Genomic DNA, 14,730 nt, shown 5'->3' with positions numbered 1-14,730 from the left:
CTACTTTCCGATGATTTATCATCGTCAAGATTGATTACAATGGGTACAATGTCATTAAGTACAAAACCATCATCATAATCAAACCCAACTTCGGTGTCAGCTTCATCTCCGCTGTCCGTTCCTTGGGCCGATGGTTCAGTATCGGATTCAGCGCCGTATAGAAGGGAATCAGTGAAATAGTTCTCTAATCCCTTAAACGGTTGCTTATCCGCGACCACCGTCTTGACTTCATTATTTGTGTCCACATATTTGAGGCACTGGTGCAAAGTTGACGGGACTATAAAGTTACCGTGGATCCAAGGTCGACCCAACAGTAAGTTATAGGACGTTTCTACGTCAATCACATAACATGTAACTTCTGATTTTAAATCCCCTATCTGGCATTTGATTCGAATCTTCCCCAAGGGTCTGGACCCGCTGGTGTTGAATCCGTAAATCGTAGTGCCGGTGGAGGCTAGTTTGCTAGTCGGGATTCCGAGATGATGCATCAGTCGGAATGGCATGATGCTAACAGCAGAACCCGGATCAACTTGGATCCGGTTGACCATGCTGGAGCCAATGTGCCCGGTGAAGTACAAGGGCCGATCATGCTTCGAGTTCTTTGTTTGCATATCCTCTTTAGTGAAAGAGATGCATGGAAAATGATGCGCCGCATTCGAGTTAAGAAAGCTTCAGAGTCGCTCAAGGCCTCTTGTAATGCTTTCCTTGTATCCTTTGAAAGATGCAACAGCTCGTATAGGGTTATCCTAGCCGGGATATTGGCTAACTGCGCCATGACGTCAAAATGGGGCGGAGAGCTTGCATTTCCCGGTTTGTCTCTCCCAATCGGGTGATTGAATCGAGACTGCCTCGGGTTTTGGGCTTCTTGACGTAAAGGCTCTTTCCCCTTCTCCTTCTGCTGGACTTTCTCCGTACTTCTGCTGGACTTTCTCCGTAGCTACAGGCGTTGGGGGAATTGCTGCTATTCCTAGTTCTGCCAATGTCTTGGAAGGAGCTGTTTTGGTGCCTAATTGCTCGGAAGCATCCGGGTATTTATAGTGATACTCATTCCCACTTCGGATTGCAAAGGCCTCCTGCTCATCTTCAGAAAGCGGGAAGGCGGGAATTTCTTCGTCATCTTCTCCTGGAATAGCAGAAGCTCCATAACAAGACTTACCTTTTCCTTTTGACTTTTTCTTGGAAGAGTTTCCAGTCCATTGTTCATCTCCAACCAAGTCTGGATGAACCCAAAGAATCTCACCATTAGGGGCTGTGTGTGGCACAAGTCCTTTCTGGCGCTGCTTGTGAGGATCATCGTTCACCGTCTTCACTGCTGCATTTATTACTGGCTCAAGCTGGAACCAGTTCAAAGGAGCAGAACCGAAGCTAATTGATACTGCATTTGCTCCCACCCTCTTCTCCTTTGGCTGCTTCATGGTGATGACCCCGACATCGATTAAAGCTTGGATCTTGTCCATAAGGGCATAGCACGCCTTGGTAGGATGGTGTACCGCTCTATAAAATGCGTAGTATTTTGGATCATTGATTCTCTTAGCATCTTCCTGATCCTGGACCGGAGGCAACTTGATCTTGTTGTTCTCGATAAGGTATTTAAAGATACTGGGAACTTCGTCCTCTTTGAATGAATAGACCTTCGGGAACTTCGGCTCCGCGGCTTTTGGCTTCTGGGTCTGCTGTTGCCACCTTGATTGTTGAGGCGCCTTTTGCTGCTGCTGTTACGGTTGCGCTTGTACCTCGAACGTTTGATTCGCGTCCACGGCATTTGCATGTGCTCTTCCTTTACCCTTAGGGACAAAGTTTGGTTGCGGAGCATTATTTGCTATTTGACCCCTTTCCGCCTTCTTCCTTTTAAGGAATCGTTCGGCTCGTTCTCCTCGCACCTTCAAGTCCTTCCAGGTCTTTGGCGGTGCCATTCCCATAGCTTCGAGGATGTCCAGTGAAAGATTATTGTGACAAGTCTTGAGGATAAAATCTTCACTGACCGGATCCCTACAATTCATTGCTTTATTTCGGAACCTCTTCACGAAATTTTTGACCGTCTCACCATTCTTCTGCTTCTCATCAAACAAAGTGCCGATTAAGACCTCAGTGTCGTCGTCGAAGAAGTTCGTCAGAAACATATCCTCCATGTCGTCCCAACTGCTGATACTCCCCGGCTTGAGGCGACGATACCAATCGAAGGCCGCTCCACGAAGAGTGCCAACGAATGACCGTACCATCAAGGGTTCATTGTCGGAGATTATTCCTAAGTGAGACTTAAAATATATTAAGTGTTGGGTAGGGGAACCCTTTCCATCAAACGGCGTAAAGTTGATTAAATTGAACTTTGCCGGATATGGAATTGATTCCCACTCCCTTGGATATGGACATGGTATGCCGGACCTTTTCACTTCTTGAGCATTCATCAACGCGTTGATTTTGCTCTCCAAGTCCTTCATCTTCTTGTCCTCACTCGTATCTGTCTTCGAGTGGCTTTGGGGAGAGGTAACGTGGTCCTCTTTTGCATTATCATCCACGGGACCGCTTCCATTGTCGTTGTTGACAGGAGGGATATTCAGGTTGACATTATTCTTCTCATCTTGATTCTGATTATTGTGTCGAGTGGGTTCTCCTTGGTGACTTGTCAGTGCCGCGATTTGCTGGTCATGCATCTCTCTCATTTGCTGCATGGCCATCTCCATCTCGAACTTGAAACTTTCCTTCTGCCTAGCCAGGGCATCTTCAAGCATCTTGGTTACTTGTTCGGCGCTGATCATGAGTGACTCGTAAGGTTGCCCCGTACTAGACGCCGTGTCATTGGATGCTATAGCCGAGTAGGAGTCTGAATCAGCATCTGACGCCTCCTCTTCCGAAGGAAGTCCTTTTTGCATCCTTTGGTAGTTCTTTCGCCTATTGATCCCTGACCGCAATCGAGTCATGCACTGGGACGCTTCGGCAAGTTGATCTGAGCTAGAGGGTCGTGTCGATTTGCCTCTGCCGGTCATATTAATAGACACTTCTAGGAATTCGTCCTCTTGGCGAACGAACTTCTTCCCACGAAAATTCCTTGGCTTGGAAATCCTCTCGAATACCGAGACTCTCTTTGGGTTTTTAGAACAGCAGCATTCTGACAACACCGCCCTGATGATGTTGGCACACGGACAGTGAGGTTCTGTGTCTCAAGCATCTCTCTTCCGAGACTTACTTGCACCCCCAGCTCTATAGTACAACTCATCAGTTTGATAACTGGAGCAACCCATAGAGTGTTGGCATGACTTCCCAGGTATAACACAATCATCATCAGACGAATGTGTTTCCCCTGGGGATATGACGCTTTATTAGCGTTTTCAAGAGTCGCTCGTTCAAGTCTACGCTTTTGTGAGCGTAAAAACTTAACGGGCTCCTGAACTTCGACACGCAACCCAATGCGGTCAGTAACAGGGGCTTTCCCTTTGTTATCTTTTTTGGAGAGATTAACATGACCCCCAGTCTGGTTTGTTGTTTGGGGACTTTTCAACGGTCCCATTCGTTCCTTGACAGGTGCTTTACCTCGGTTCCCGGGTAAAGGACCGAGGCGACCCTTCAAAGGAACCCTGGATCTTGAAGGATCCATGTTCTTACCTGACTCCGCCGGAGGTGCGGGGGCAAGGGGAACGTGATCTGGATTTGATGAAGGTTGGACGGCAATTCCGTCCACTCTTGTCTTAGGCGCCGGCTTTGTCTTTAGCACCCACACCTGCTTGTGTTTTGACGGATTCTTGACCGTCTCCTCTTTCTGCATCTCTTCCGCTTTCTGCAGAAGGACTCGGGCATGCGCAAGCAATGTGCGACGTTTCTTGATTCGCTCTTCGAGGGTTGAGCGAGTCCTCGTGACACGAACCCATTCGTTCGTTTCTGCCTTGGAGGAGGAGTTGGTTATGCGTCGTTGTTGCTCTTGGCGCTGTCTGGACTTCAGATCTTCATTGTAGCGGATCCCGTCCATCGATTCTGCGGCTTTGGCCAGTTGTCGCGCAAGGCGTTGACGCCGTCTTTGGCGCGCCCTCTTTGACACAGCTGGAGCACCTTCAGCAGTCGCCTTTGTGGCGGAAGGGAGATCTGGATCTGCAGCCTTGACCTCTTTGGATGCCGCCGGGATGTCACGGGGCACGGGTGCAGCAACGGCGACGGGATCTTGGATTTTAGAGCCGGAGGTCCCGCGAGCATTTCTGGAAGACGAAGTCTTCCTACGCCTGTTTGGAGAGGCGGATCTGGAGGAGGAGGAAGAGAGGTACTCTTCAAACTTTTGTTGATCGAACTCGTATTCGATCTCTTCGTTCACCCGGATCTTGAATGCCGGTTACGTCACGACGGCCTCGGCAGCGAGGCCGTTGGCTCCCACTATTTTAGTCGTTACAAATGAATTCAAATAACAAAAATAAAAATTACAACTTTCTTGAAAATAAACACAAGATCCGTTTATCGTCTCTTGCTTGCGTGGGTCTTTGGCCTGTGATGGGGACATCGATATCCGTGGACTACCTGGCAATCAGATCTGATCAAAAAAAAAAATCGGACAGAGCTTCGTCGATCCGCGAGGAGATCTAGAAGCTTGAAGCGCCTATCTCGGCTAAAACGAGATATTTGCTCTTCTTAGGATTACCGGCGAAGGGTAATGCTAAGGAACGGACACGGGTGATGCGAATCTGTTGAAGACCTCCCTTGTGTTGAAGCGATCGACCACTCTTCACTGCAGCAGGGCTTCGCCAACTCTCCAAAAATCCAGATCCTCCAAAAGTGAGGCCTAAGGTTCCTATTTATAGGCAATGAGGGCACCTAGGGCGCCTAGACACCCCTGGGGTGTCTAGGAAAAGCCTAGACACCCCTGGGGTGTCTCAGAAAATCCGAGACACCCCTAGGGTGTCTCGGAAATTCCGAGATTTCTGAGACACCCCTGGGGGTGTTTTGGAATTTCTGAGACATTCCGTTGAGGTGCATTCGTCCGCTTCCGCTGTAAATTCTTCGTCCGAACTCGGATTTGAGTGATTCCAAGTGCGTTGGAAGCTTGATGAAGAGTTCTATCTGCTCTAATGGTTGGATTATCTGTAGAATGAACAAGACACGAAGGGCGTTGTTTTTTTTGCAACATCGCGGGGCTCTCGATTAGCCTATGCCTTCGTTATCCCGAAATCCTATCAGCTCACGTAGTTCGTCGATTCACTTCAATCGTTCATCGACGTCAATTACGTCAATCGAACTCCTGTGGATCGGATAGTGACGTTCATCGTCGCTCTTTAACACTGAACCGTTCGTGAAGACCTATACGCAATTTTCGATGCCTACAATCATAAGTTGTTTTCAAGTTTTCTCTGAATCAGATCAAATTAGAGAGAACATAGCAAGAATGATGCATGTACTATAGTAATAGATTGTAAGTAACCAAACCGAACCACCCATTATTCAAAACCGAACGAACCATTGCAAGTCTCGGTGCGGTTCGGTTCGGTTTGTTTGGTTCTAACTTCATCAAACTTTTAATAAAGTGCGAACCGACCGACCGTTTGCACACCCCTAGAAACCATACGAAACCAACCGAACCACCCATTATCTACAATATGGGAGAAAACTGACCAACAACTTGAGTAGAAAATATCCATCAAGTTTAGATAACCATGGTATGATGATGCTAAATGATCAAGATTGACAATTTATACGCAGAAATTTAATCTGCTGAAGCAAACAACTCCATAAAGGATGACTTAATTGAATATTCTCATAATATACCAAGATGATAAACTTATGAATATCAAATTGAGTACAACATGCATTGTAAACATGACACTCAAATGCTCTAGATTAACAATTGTACACAAACATGCACATCTAGTTTATCTTCAACTTGATCAATTCGGCGAGAAATGTCTGAAATAATATGGGTTTTAGTCATTTATATGTCACATTATCACAAACAAGAATATATATTTGAAACTTATATTCCGAATCAAGCAATTTGAATTCATATGATTTAGCTCAGAATAGGAAGATATACCTCTGCTTTAAGCTTCTCCTTCTCCTTAAGAAGATTATCATAACCCTCCTTAAGAACATCAAAGCTCTTCTTCAATACCTCATAATCCTTCTCAATTTGCTTCGTCTTCCACCTTGCTCTCCGATTCTGAAACCAAATAGCAACCTGTCTTGTTGCAATCCAAGATCCTTAGTAAGCTGAATTTTTCTCTCAGGTTCAAGCTTGTTCTCAATTTTAAAGCTCTTCTCTAAGAACTGAACTTGGGTGGAAGTGAGCCTCCTCTTCTTCTCTGGCTGATGGAGGGACTCATCATAATCATCATCAAAGGTTTCCTCATGTTCTCTAGGGTGGTAGAATGGCTGGTTGCTTGTGCTATGGAAAATTTCCTCAAAGTTTATCTAGAGCCTGAAAATATAAGTACTCAAATGATTCAGTACAATGGTATGATAAGTGACGAAATAATAGTCAGTGGAGATTCATACAGTATTAATGAGAATGATGTAAAGAATACTTCAATATATCTTTAATTTCCCATGTCAAGCCGAACAATAATTGTGACAAATGATGCAAAAAAGATTCAATTATAGAGATGAACAACTCTCAGTGGAAACTTATTAATTGAATTGCCTCTCAGGATAAGGTTTATTCGGATGAATCTTTAAAGACAACTGTTGGCCTTCTTATTTTGATGATGTTTAACAAACAATTTATAACTAATGTTGTTTGTCTAGTGCTTGTGTTATCTATTTATTGTAGACAAACAACGTTGTTGGAGGATGGATGGAATAGAGCTTCAACGATCATATCAAAAGGAGGTTGGCGGAATGTCGGTGAAGTCTTGCTATTCAAAGTTCAAGATCCAAGTTCAAGCTTCATCCGCAAAGTGTACCAAGTCAAGCTTATTGAAGATCAAGATCGGCTTGGGTAATCTAGTATAGATTTATATTATGTGTGTTACGTACTCTAAGCTCAATTATCTATACACACACATTTTATTAGTTTCCTTGTATATATATGTAATCACATATATATACAACACAAGTTTTGGTTTTCATGTTTATAAATATAAAATTACATGTTTCATATTTATTATTGTGATTTGGTTTATCTACATAGATATGAAACAAATATATTTTCATATACATACTCATAGGTTTTATTTTCTATTGTATTTGTGAAAACATTATTTTCTAAGTTTATGGACTTAATAACAATCATATACATATTTTATTAAGTCTACAAAATCATTGTGCAAAGTTTCAAAACATGGTTTAGCCTAAATGTCAAAATTCATATGTTCATATTTTCGTGTTTTGGACCTCCTTGCAAAATGATGATATTTTACATTTGGGATGTCATTATCATGTCTACAATCATTCCCCAAAGTTTTACATTTTTTTGGAATTTATTTGATATTTTTAAACAGTGTTTCAAAATCAGATAAACAGTTTTCAGAAGTATCAGTATTCGGTCGACCGAACCGGTCAACCGCTCGTTTGTTCTTTCGTTAGCATGGTCCAGAGAGTTGGTCGGTCGACCGGTCCGGTCAACCGAAAAGCTCCATCGGTCGACCGCACCGGTCGACCGGATTTGTGTCTGCTCGTTTTCTCGTTTTCGACCTGGATAACGGTCGACCGAACTTTCCGTCGGTCGACCGAAATTTCCGTCGGTCGACCGAAATTTTTCATCGGTCGACCGACAGAATTTCCGGTCGACCGACAATATAGCCGTTGGCTACTAACGGATATTTCTGAGCTGTTTCTTTGGAGGCTGTTTTGTCATTTGTTTTGGGGTTTTTTGCTAAGATCTTTAGAGGGTATAAATACCCCATTGCTGTCATCTTTCAACTCACAAGAGAATGTTTTAAAATAGTTTAACAAGGGTTTAAACTTGTTTAGTGTTTGTTTAAGTTTGGTTTAAGAAGCTTTTAAGCAATTGAGGGTTTGAGTTTGTGAATTCAATTTCACAAGAGCAAGTGGAGATCATCCTTTGGTGTTTGAGCATTCACTCTTCTCCTACTCTCTTGTCATCTTTAGAGAAGTGTTTCTAAACTCATCTAGCAGTTTATTATTTTGATTATAATTTCATAAGCTAGATTTCATATTGAGTTTGGTTTAATTGTTTTATTGATACTCTTTGTTCACACACAACCTATTGAGCTTATTGTATTTACATTCATAGTATAATTTAGGGTTGTGGGTTTGTGACATTGAGAGTGAGCTTAATTGAGTTCTCACCTTGTTTTGAGAACAATCATTTGTCATATTTGTGCTTATTGTGAGAATCACTTTGTAATACACTTGTACACCGAGTGAGGAGTGTGTGGTGAGAGTCGGGGATCGTCCCAAGAGGAGTGGCGTCGGTTGACGTGCCTAGGGAGAGGTTGTAACCGAGCACTTGAGGAGGAGGACACGGGCTAGGACCAACACTTAGTGTGTAAAGTGTGATTGCATAGTGATTATATTGTGAGGTGTAAACACTTGTAATACACTTGTACACCGAGAGAAGTGTGTGGTGAGAGACGGGGTCGAATCCAAGAGGAGTGGCGTCGGTTGATGTGCCTAGGGAGAGGTTGTAACCGAGCACTTGAGGAGGAGGACACGGGCTAGGACCAACACTTAGTGTGTGAGGTGTGATTACATAGTGATTGTATTATGAGGTGTAAACGTTGTTCGGGTGAACGTAGAAAACCCGGTTGTGATAGTGGAGATCTCCGCGAGGTGAGGAGCGGGGACGTAGGTCGTGGGGACCGAACCTCGTAAACATATCGTTTTGTTTGTGATTGCATTGGCGTACTTTTACATTCGTGCTTATTATTCATATTGCCTTTGTCAATTGCTCATTGTTGTTTTTTTTCCCTCTATCTAGTTTATGATTAATTCACCCTCGTGTTAATTTTATATCCTTGCACATATATTGTCTATACCTCTTTGTTAGGATATATCTTATTGTTCATATATCCTTACACATATTTCTATCATATAGGATATATCTCTTTGTTGTTCATTTTGCTTATCCTAGCTTATATATAGTTGTTATATTTCATACTTGCTAGGATAATTTGTTAATAAGTTTTAATTGGCATTTAATCGGATTAGATTAGCATAAGACCCTAATCACCCCCCCTCTAGGGTCTAACAATTGGTATCAGAGCTTGGTGCTCTTTGATTTAAGGTCTAATCGCCTTGAGTTAAAGATCCAAGTTAGCTTATTGTGCTAATCTAATTTTGAGCTTTATTTGTATCTTGCTTGCATATATTTTTACAAATTATGAATATGAATGATGCATCTTGTTTAGGCTATGATTCTAGTGTTGCTCCTAGATTAGACAATTTCCCCTATGCCCAATGGTGTGTTAGATTTAAACTATTTGTTAGATCTAAACATTTTGATTTATGGGAAATTATAGATGATGCTTATATTGTGCCCATTTTGGAGAAATCCAAGTGGAATAAAAATGATCATCGCATGTTTACTATGAACAACATTTTGTTAGAATATTTGTTAAATGCTTTTAACTCATCTATGTCTAACAAGTTTGTTCATTTTGATAGTGCTTACACCTTATGGATATTTATAGAAGCACATCAAGGAGACTTGGAGGCGATCCGACAAGCTTTGGAGGATCCCGCTTCAAGTTCATGTGGAGCATCATGCACACGGCCACTAGGCGATAGCCCTAGTGAGGTTTGCGAGTTCAAATCTATTAATGATTTACCTAATGATGAACTTGCTTGTGCTAGTGAAAAATTATTACATGCCTTTAACAAATTGCAAAATGATTTCATTAATTTACAAAGCAAGCATGAAATTTTGAAATCCGATCATGAGTTGTTAGCATCTAAGTTTGAAACTATTTCTAATGAAAATGTGATCCTTAAAGAAAACAATGAAAAATTAAAATTGGATCATGTTTCTTTAACTTCAAACGTTGCTAGTTTAACTCATGAAAGAGATAATGCCATGTTAGAAGTAAAGAACATACAAAATAATACTGCTTCCTTTATAAATGATTATTTATGTTCTACTTCTAAAAATGCATATGTGCCTAAAAATGAAGATTTGAATCTTATGAAAAATAGTATTTCATCTTTAGATTCAACTTTGAAAATATGCATTAATAACCATAAGAAGCTTATGAACATTTGTGCCAAGACCAAATCAAAATCATCCACTCATTATCCACACATGTATAGCAAAACTTACAAGTGTTCTATTTGCGGCCGTCAAGGTCATTTAGCTAAGTTTTGTTATGATGTACAAAAACATAAGAATATTAATCATTCTTGTGCATCTCATGTAACTTCTTCATCACATGAACACACACATGCACCCATTATTCATCATAAGCATGCTCATGTGTATAGATGTGATCATTGTGGTCGTCTTGGTCATTTGGCCAAATATTGTTTTGATTTGAAAATTAAATCTCATTTGCCAAATGCTTCTAGTAGACCACATGTTTTTAGATGTGATGTTTGTGGTAGATATGGCCACTTAGGAAAGTTTTGTTTTGATAATGTTTCACATTTGCAAAATAATCTTAAAAGAAAATATTTATTTGCAAATGATTCACGTGCACGAACTAATGGTCCACAAAAACAAATGGATCTCTTTCATTGCACAAATTGCAATCGGAAGGGTCATTTGAATGAATATTGTTTTGACCATGTTAGTGCACCACATATACCTAAGAGGCTTCATAACCCTAAGGCTTTAAGCTTGAATGATAGGGGTCATGTCCCTAACCAATCCGGCACCAAGAATGCTTGGGTGCCAAAATAATTTTTAAACCAAGAATTTTAGTGTTTTCATTTTTTCTCTTTCTTGGTTTTGAAAAATGTATTTTAAACTTTTATGAAAACAATTCCTTTTATTGGTTAAATTCTTTTGTTTTCATGATTATTGGTTTTGCTTTGATAAGAGGTTTGCACTTATATAACCCTCCGGCTTTATTGGGTGTTTATTCCCAAATCATGTTTACCGGATGCTAAATCCCTATATCTTTTTATGTTTGATACTCACCCGTGCTTATTGATAGGGGGAGCTTTCGCTCTCTTAATTCTTTTGTCCCCTTTTTGATGTTGTCAAAGGGGGAGAAATATTGTGAGTATATTCTTTCTTGTTTATATGCATGATATATTATACATTGTATGTTCATTTCCTTTCATGCATATATCCTTTTTGTAAATTGTTTGTCATCATCAAAAAGGGGGAGATTGTTGGCCTTCTTGTTTTGATGATGTTTAACAAACAATTTACCACTAATGTTGTTTGTCTAGTATTTGTGTTTTCGTATTTATTGTAGACAAACAACGTTGTTGGAGGATGGATGGAATAGAGCTTCAACGATGATATCCAAAGGAGGTTGGCGGAATGTCGGATTGAAGCCTATACAACAATTCAAGTTAAAGATCAAGTTCAAGCTTCATCCGCAACGTTTACCAAGTCAAGCTTAATTGAAGATCAAGATTGCTTGGGTAATGTAGTTTAGGATTTATATTATGTGTGTTAAGTACTCTAAGCTCAATTATCTATACACACACATTTTATTAGTTTCCTTGTATATATATGTAATCACATATATATACAACACAAGTTTTGGTTTTCATGTTTATAAATATGAAATTACATGTTTCATATTTATTATTGTGATTTGGTTTATCTACATAGATATGAAACAAATATATTTTCATATACATACTCATAGGTTTTATTTTCTATTGTATTTGTGAAAACATTGTTTTCTAAGTTTATGGACTTAATAACAATTATATACATATTTTATTAAGTCTACAAAATCATTGTGCAAAGTTTCAAAACATGGTTTAGCCTAAATGTCAAAATTCATATGTTCATATTTTCGTGTTTTGGACCTCCTTGCAAAATGATGATATTTTACATTTGGGATGTCTTTTCTGATAACCAGTCACTGTAGCATGTTTATTATCATGTCTACAATCATTCCCCAAAGTTTTACATTTTTTGGAATTTGTTTGATATTTTTAAACAGTGTTTCAAAATCAGATAAACAGTTTTCAGAAGTATCAGTATTCGGTCGACCGAACCGGTCGACCGCTCGTTTTTTCTTTCGTCAGCATGGTCCAGAGAGTTGGTCGGTCGACCGGTCCGGTCGACCGAAAAGCTCCATCGGTCGACCGCACCGGTCGACCGGATTTGTGTCTGCTCGTTTTCTCGTTTTCGACCTGGATAACGGTCGACCGAACTTTCCGTCGGGCGACCGAAATTTTCCTCGGTCGACCGAGAGCTTCCTTCGGTCGACCGCACCGGTCGACCGGATAAGTGTTTGCTCGTTTTCTCGTTTTCGACCTGGATAACGGTCGACCGAACTTTCCGTCGGTCGACCGAAATTTTCCATCGATCGACCGACAGAATTTCCGGTAGACCGACAATATAGCCGTTGGCTACTAACGGCTATTTCTGAGTTGTTTCTCTGGGGGCTGTTTTGTCATTTGTTTTGGGGTTTTTTGCTAAGATCTTTAGAGGGTATAAATACCCCATTGCTGTCATCTTTCAACTCATAAGAGAATGTTTTAAAATAGTTTAACAAGGGTTTAAACTTGTTTAGTGTTTGTTTAAGTTTGGTTTAAGAAGCTTTTAAGCAATTGAGGGTTTGAGTTTGTGAATTCAATTCCACAAGAGCAAGTGGAGATCATCCTTTGGTGTTTGAGCATTCACTCTTCTCCTACTCTCTTGTCATTTTTAGAGAAGTGTTTCTAAACTCATCTAGCAATTTATTTTTTTGATTATAATTTCATAAGCTAGATTTCATATTGAGTTTAGTTTAATTGTTTTATTGATACTCTTTGTTCACACACAACCTATTGAGCTTATTGTATTTACATTCATAGTATAATTTAGGGTTGTGGGTTTGTGACATTGAGAGTGAGCTTAATTGAGTTCTCACCTTGTTTTGAGAACAATCATTTGTCATATTTATGCTTATTGTGAGAATCACTTTGTAATACACTTGTACACCGAGTGAGGAGTGTGTGGTGAGAGTCGGGGATCGTCCCAAGAGGAGTGGCGTCGGTTGACGTGCCTAGGGAGAGGTTGTAACCGAGCACTTGAGGGAGACACGGCTAGGACACGGGCTAGGAAAAACACTTAGTGTGTGAGGTGTGATTACATAGTGTAAACGTTGTTCGGGTGAACGTAGAAAACCCGGTTGTGATAGTGGAGATCTCCTCGAGGTGAGGAGCGTGGACGTAGGTCGTGGGGACCGAACCTCGTAAACATATCGTTTTGTTTGTGATTGCATTGGCGTACTTTTACATTCGTGCTTATTATTCATATTGCCTTTGTCAATTGCTCATTGTTGTTTTCCCCTCTATCTAGTTTATGATTAATTCATCTCGTGTTAATTTTATATCCTTGCACATATATTGTCTATACCTCTTTGTTAGGATATATCTTATTGTTCATATATCCTTACACATATTTCTATCATATAGGATATATCTCTTTGTTGTTCATTTTGCTTATCCTAGCTTATATATAGTTGTTTTCTCTTTGTTGTTCATTTTGCTTATCCTAGCTTATATATAGTTGTTATATTTCATACTTGCTAGGATAATTTGTTAATAAGTTTTAATTGGCTTTTAAATCGGATTAGATTAGCATAAGACCCTAATCACCCCCCCCTCTAGGGTCTAACAACAACGTCAAGTCTAAATATAACTATGAAAATTGATCAGAGCTTAACTTGAAATTTAACCTTAGCATCATAATAAATATGAAAAGGAAAAGGAGCTTACCACAGAAACCAGTATGAGAGGAGCTAGAAAAAATCAAAGCCTGGAAAGCCTCAGAAGAAATCCCTTCATTCTGCAACAAAACACCCATCTCTGGACCTCCATAAACTCTTCTCCCTGCTATCTTTCTCTACTTGTTTCTACTTAGAGAGAGAAAACAGAGATCAAATTTTGCATAAAACCCAGAAAAATTTACAACCGGATCTTCATCAAGATCACCGAAAGGGATCTCCTTGTTCAATCTAGAGCTTGTGGCGAAAGAAGCTAGTGGTAATGAGAATAGATCCAGATGAAATTTTTTCCTAATTCCCTTAATTCCCCTGCTTCTTTCCCTCCAAATTCTGTTGCCTAATTCCCCTAATTCCGCTGCCGAACTCCGCTCTGCCTCCCCGCACGAGATTCAGATGAATTTTTTTTCTAAATTCCGCTGTCTACCCTCGTGTGAGAAGGCGGAACAAACGTTGTTCCGCCTTCTTATGAGGACTAGTTAACCCGTCAATCGACGAGATAAATGAGCATTTGGGGTCACGTGCGGGTTTTTTAACCCTTTTTATTTTTTTTTCTGTTTGGCAGGCTAATGAAGGGTTAAACCCCCTTAACCCTTCATTTATCCCCTTGTCAAACATAGCCTAAAAGAACTAAGTTGTTTTCATTTCAAATGGAGCAGTGAAGGAAATAAACTCAAAATTCAGAAACATTCATGAATCACCTGAATTGACATTAGTAAAAAGCATATCGAGCAAAGAAGCACTAACTGAGTTCTCCTTGAAGAACTTATTGAACAATTATGTCCTAATTAAAAAAATATTATTCATGAAAAGTACAAGAAAAATTAGTAAGTACTTATAAATTTTTATACTTTATTCTAAAAATACTGAAGGAATCATAAACTTAATATAAAATTTCATATAAATAATCTTACAATAGAAACTAAAGTGAAGCCATTGATCAACTACATTGTGAGATATAATA

General features: G+C 40.1%; 1 long non-coding RNA gene across 1 annotated transcript; it reads right to left on the bottom strand.

Annotated features, from left to right (window-relative positions):
* Window positions 5,704-6,266, bottom strand: LOC109836709. The gene is made up of 2 exons (XR_002246073.1): window positions 6,005-6,266; window positions 5,704-5,877 (listed from the first exon to the last, which is right to left on the bottom strand). It is a non-coding gene; the product is annotated as an uncharacterized LOC109836709 (long non-coding RNA).

This window comes from Asparagus officinalis, chromosome 4 (genome assembly GCF_001876935.1).
Source record: "Asparagus officinalis chromosome 4, Aspof.V1, whole genome shotgun sequence".
NCBI classification, from domain to species: Eukaryota; Viridiplantae; Streptophyta; class Magnoliopsida; order Asparagales; family Asparagaceae; genus Asparagus; species Asparagus officinalis.
This window is presented reverse-complemented; position numbering and strand designations above follow the sequence as displayed.